Below are 6,458 nucleotides of genomic sequence, written 5' to 3'. Positions count from 1 at the left end.
GAGGACAAGTTACATTAGTTTTCTCTCTGCCTTCAGATTGCACCAGGGAGTTGACCCCACCAGATGACCTAAAGTCAAACAACAGAGAAATAGATTGTAATCCTCCTAAACCAGCTTCAAATTCATCGAAATCGATAACAGTACCTAAATTTATATCGTCACTGAAAATACAGTCCCCATCTTCAAAATGAGGGTCGGCAGAGACATTCCGATCCGAGCGAAGGCACGCGTTGACGGCACAGTAAGAGCAAAATATGTTTCGGAAGTGCTCATCCGAGTGAATAACGTCAGCTTTAAAGAATCCACAAGCTTCTGCCAGTTCCGGACAGGTGTCAGAAGGACACTTGAATTGGTCCGTTTGGGAGCAGGGCCTTCCTGCCGATTCGGTTTCATTGGGCTCGAAGATGCGTGTTAAGAAGGAAGCAGAGACCATTTGTTGCCGCGTGATATTCCCGGCGAGATAGGCGCTCCTGTCCTCGGGACTGCAAAAGACTGAGAGAGCCCAGGGTTTCATGACGCCAGGATCCCTCCCATTACAGATGGCGCAGTACAAATTCTTGTACGTTACAAAGTTGCTTGAAGTAAGTGGAATTGACTCAACGGTTAGGTCAGAAGAGGGTGGTTTTTCACACTTGTCTTTTATTTCACCATTCGTCCAGGAGGCGGGGCAGAGGGATACGTAAAAATAGTCGCCGGTGACGTTCGGTAAGGACAGACACTGGAACTGCGATCGCTCTAAATGAGCCACCGCTTGTTTGAACTGAACAGCTTCCAGCGTTTCCGAGCACACGTCAGCAGTAGCACGATCAATGCAACAGTCTCCGAAGTACCTGCATGCGTAGTCACATTCGCAGCTAGTTAGGCCATCAAGTCTTAGGGTACAGTCTTCATCTCCGCAGAAGTGCCATGGACAAGCTAGGACACTGATATTGCCGTACTCGATTGTGTAATCTTCAGCATAGTTTGGAAAATAAAAGCGACAGGGAGAACCGATAAATTTTTATTCAAATATCAATAATAATATACAGGTGCTAGAATAACAGAATGACAAGATACAAAACGTAATCCTCTCCAGACACTTCGAGTTACAACGCTTCGAGTTACTGAGTGTGGTTTAAAGAAAAATATGAATATACCTGTCCAAGTTCTTGTGAACTATGTTTTTGACCAGAACGTCATTTTTCTACAACCATGTAAAAGTTCAACATGACAAGTCGAAATTATATCGATTCTACTATCTATAATCTGTTACGCAAAATTAACAGGTTCAGCTATATACTGCTACTTGACGAATACTAAAATCGTGTTTCCCATCATACTATTTGCAGATGACATTTCTATTCTATCATTTATTTTGGTTTTTGTGATACATGCAAGATTCATTCATCCGATCTTTTTTTCACTCAGAATTAAGACAAAAAGAATAGAGATGTGCAGGAATAACTATTCTAAACTACAAAAACAAGGGTGGTGCTGCTGACCCAGATAACTACAGAGGTGTAACGTTTTTAAGTTGGTAGTAAAAACTACTTCTGTATCAAATTTAAAGTAATCACATTTCTTCTCATTCAAATTGTCAGATTGAGAAGAGCAAGCCGGTTCTCGTGCAACTTGCTACATAACTGACCATGTAGGCCTATTCATGTTAAAGTACATAATTGATTTTATTTACAGCAGAACAAACCGTGTCTATTGTGTTTTAGTGATTGTATGAAACCCTTTGACTTATCGATAGGTCCATTATCCCTAGGAGAAATTGTTGACGAATGAAGTTAGTGGTAACAGATTTAATGTGAATAGGAACATAAACCAGCGTACACAGTTATTTGAAAGTGTTAAAGGATATTTGTCAGGGTATTTTGATTGAGATGTTGGTGTAAAGCAGGGGGAAAACCCAAGGCCATTATTGCTTGCCATGTATTTGAATGATTTTGACAGCTATGTCGGTTCATGTTATGAAGGTCTGAAGTATCTGGCCAGTAAGATGGGCAGTAAGGTTCTGGATGTTTTATATTTGTCTTTATTGTTGTATGCAGACGACACTATTCTGGATGAAAGCCTAGACCAGTTCCAATTTGCTTTGATTGAATAAGTACACTTTCATGATTTACAGATTGGTTTATGATATGCACAACAATCAAACACTACCGTTTAAAGTCAAAATGGATGGGTTGCATTGAAGTTATAGTACAAAATGCAGATCATGGAAATATGATTTTTATCACAAGGGAAGGACATTTGGACTGATTGGTTATTAAAAGTCTTGAAGTCACGTTAAGATATTTTTCTTGTTTTTGTTTTTTTTTTTACATGAGTGGGAAATCGCATGCGTATACGCGTTTTTATTGTGTTATCATTGTTTCATAAATTTTCCTTTCCACCATTCTTTTGAAGGGCACACACGGCTAAGCAAATAGTGGAATGTATCAATATAACATTAGTCTGCACTTAAAGGACATGTTCACCTTCATAGACATGTGGGTTGAGTGAATGCAGCAATATTAGTAGAACACATCATTGACAGTTTGAGGAAAATCGGACAATCTGTTAAAAAGTTATGAATTTTTGAAGTTTCTGCTCAGTCATGGCTGGATGAAATGACTACTATAGCTTGTGATGTCACATGAGTACAAAGATATACAGAAAGAATAAAGAAAATTCAACATATTTCCATTGTTCTCGCATAACAAAAGAACACTCGACTTTTCTCTTTCAGAAGGCAGAGGGAATATTATTACTCTTAACATACGTCAGCAGCAAGTCGAAGAAATGTGCACTTTATGCAAAAAGTAAAGTCTTGTGAAATTCTCTTTTTATTTTCCTTATATAGTTGTACGCATGTGACATCATACACTGTAGTAGTCTTCTCTTCCAGCAGTGACTGCGCAGATACTTAAACTTTTGAACGGATTGTCCAATTTTCCTCAAACTTTCGCTGATGCGTTCTACTAATATTGCTGCATTCTCTCAATTCTTATGTATATGAAGGTGGACTTGTCCTTTAATGATTTCTGTTAATAATGCTGCTGTTCAGTTGTTCTAAGCGATCTATGTATTACAAGCCCTGATTTTGTTGTACTTATCTTTCTGGCAGCCTTTAAGAGTACGTATTAGTGTTCTCATTTGTTCTATTTTATTGTTCATATTTGCATTATATCTTATACTTAACACTTGCTTAACAATTCACATTGCCTTGTGCAACTGATTAAACAATGTGATGTATATGCTTTTTATTTTGTTTTACTCTTTAATGGATATCACACAAAACTAGAGATGGGTCACACATAAAGATATTAGATAATATACATATAATACATATATCGAAATACATACATATATAAAGTTACATAATTATAACATCTAAATTCAGCGGGCAACGTCAACGTCAATTTTGCTTACCTGGATGGAAAGATAGGTCGGCTTTCATGGTCTCGAAGCCGAAGAGAAGATACACGAAGAACACGTTCAGTTTCCAATCCATCTGAATGGTTTGATAGCTGTCCTGCCACGCGAATCACCTACAAAGACAATGCAGACACTATAGGGAAAAGTGAAGCACTCCTTTGACCTGCAGTATACACAGTGGTATCCACACAAGCATGGACACGCATGCACACCCACTTACGGTTAAGGATGATGAAATTCACTGTATAAACAAAAAAATACTAAACATTAAGTAAATATTCAGTGTCATAAACTCGTCTGCATACATGGCATAGGTAAATGAGATACGTTAGATGGATCTGCACGACACAAATATCGTACTTGAAAAGATTGAGAAAGAAGTTCGCTGTTGCTACGCAATGACATTATTTCTAAAGTGACAGTACATTTCCTTAATGGTCACTTATAAATGTGCAGGTGCTGCATGGATAGGACGTTTTCTATATTCCACAGTTTTCCATTTCTAACATGCTGTGTGGTATATTATAAGATGAGAGAAAACGCACTGACAATAATGTTGAAAGAATGAGAGGACACTTTTTTTGATTATCAGATTCTTATTAATGCACAATTTGTAACACTCAAAATTGTCCATCATTTGTCATTCCCAGTAACAATCCGACTTCCCAAGCCTAGTCAGAGATTATAAACGCACTCGCAGCAACTATATCTCAGTCATGTACACTATACTGGTTGGATATCATCCTCTGTTTATGGACAAATCAATTCTCGATGAGCAGCGCTCCTCCCGGGAATAAAGAATAATGGCCACCCCAATGCACCTATCCACCAACCCCCACTTCCCGACCAGGACGGGCCTACTTTAATTAAAGCTCATGTGCCGTCAAGAACGTCAAGGGCCTATCGAAACTGGAACTCTATCTTTAATATAGTATGCATGCTATGACTAGGGACGCAGTAAACATCAATAATATTACATGCTCACCTTTACCAATGAGATATCGTAGATTTCCTTTCCAGAATGTTATTCCCCTTGCGACTTAGTTGATGAAGCTTCGACGAGGATCAAACCACTGGAGAGTAAACAACTGTTAGACACAATAAGGATCTCGGTAACTCAAACTCCAATATAAAGAACCATTTCATCATCGACGATCGTATCACTGGAATCCAACCCTTTCACAGCCTGCTTGGATGTGATGTAGGCCTATCAGCTGTGCGTGCAGACGTAGTCCTTATATTTACGTGTGCCTAAGGTGTATACATATCGTGAATGAAGTCCACGCTATCTGCTGTGCTGTACATGTGTTTTGATGCCAAATTTCTACAAAGAGAACCCCACAGTGAATTCTTGCCTCTTGTCAAACCAGCGTCTGTACCCAAAATGCCCCCGCCTGTTAGTACAACAAGTGCAGGACATCGTCGATTGAGTAGTTTTCGCCCAATTTATGACGTCGTGAAGCAGACCAGTAAATTTCACTGGAGTTCATTTCTATCGTACTCGTAATTGATCACATTACTGTTGAAAACGGGAGATCTTGTGTCCTTGTCTGAATTTATGCTTTATCTCCCCCTTTCTCTCCCTCTCTCTCTTTCTCTCTCTCTCTCTCTCTTTCTCTGTCTGTCTGTCTGTTTCTGTCTGTCTGTCTGTTTCTGTCTTCGCAGGTCATGACTCCACGTCCATGATATAATGTCCACGTTAGACTATGTGTGTGTGTGTGTGTGTGTGTTTATTTTGCTACATTTGTCAAACTGCTTAAAAACACGAAACGCAAACAACCACATCTATTGTGGAGAACCTTTCAAGCATTCCGTGACAAACAGACCTTATTGAATTTGTTTGTTGAATGCATTCATTCATTCAGTATTGAGGTGAGTCTAATGCCGTCTGACATTCGTGTAAACAGGAAAGTCACCAGCTATGCATTATATATCACACACGTTCCTTCTCTACCGCAACGTTTGCGGAATATGGGGTAGAGGGTGGGGGTTGGTATAGCGCTACTTCAAGAAAATATATATTTATTATATAGGCCTAGTGTTGAACGATTGGGTACATTTTCTGTCGAGGGCTGGTCAGGTGTTGATTGTGCGGGATATTCAATATCACAGGAGGAACCATGGGGCCACAAGTATAGTTCCATTGACTATACCATGGATCTATATATGACATACTAAGAAAAGTCATACTAACTTGGATTTTGCCATGCACGTACTTAATGTATTAGTTTGCGACATATATACTGCGTAGACAATTAATTGATTCTCATGGATTTGATCCTGACACCAGCGTGACCGGGATCCTGATAGAACTTCATCAATTATTGTAAGTGTATAAGCATGATGTTATTGTATACTTTCTGCACCTAAACATTATAGCATATCAGAAATACACAATCACACACACACACACACACACACACACACACACACACACACACACACATCTGAGACCTTCATTTGACTTTCTTTCTAATTGAAGAATAGTGCTAAAAATAAATTCTAAAGTGGCAATTGAAAATATATAGGACTACTCTTCGCTGTAGGTGGTCGCACGTTGTGTCTATACCTGCACAATGTATCAAGTGGTTGTTGCTTGTCCTGCTTTAGGGGATCATATTTGGACCTATATGCACATATGCATGGACTATGGGATAGATGTCTTTCTATGATCACATCATCATCACCGCCACCTGGTTATGTGCATCTTAATGAGTACATTCAGATGATTGGACAATGACGATTGTGTCATTGTGCAAAGTCACTGGCAAAAGTTTCGTTTTTTTCCACTTCCGTCTTTGCCGGCTGAGGTGCTTTTTTCAGACTCAATATACCCTTGAACATATGGGGGAGGGGGAAGTAAAACTATAAAAAAGAATGCGATAAATGGGAAAAACTTATATTGCATTACAAATCAGAGTCACAATATATGATGCCCTTTTTTGTAAAGTGTGTGCATTTTGCAAATGGAATTGCTTGAGAGATGATTTCCCAACATACACTTCAACTCCACCTGCATTTATCTCGATGTCAGAGATTTCGCATATTCTGCG

Source organism: Diadema antillarum, unplaced genomic scaffold, assembly GCF_040938485.1.
Source record: "Diadema antillarum isolate AM-2024a unplaced genomic scaffold, OU_Dant_1.0 seq00000793_RagTag, whole genome shotgun sequence".
Lineage (NCBI taxonomy): Eukaryota > Metazoa > Echinodermata > Echinoidea > Diadematoida > Diadematidae > Diadema > Diadema antillarum.
This window is presented reverse-complemented; position numbering follows the sequence as displayed.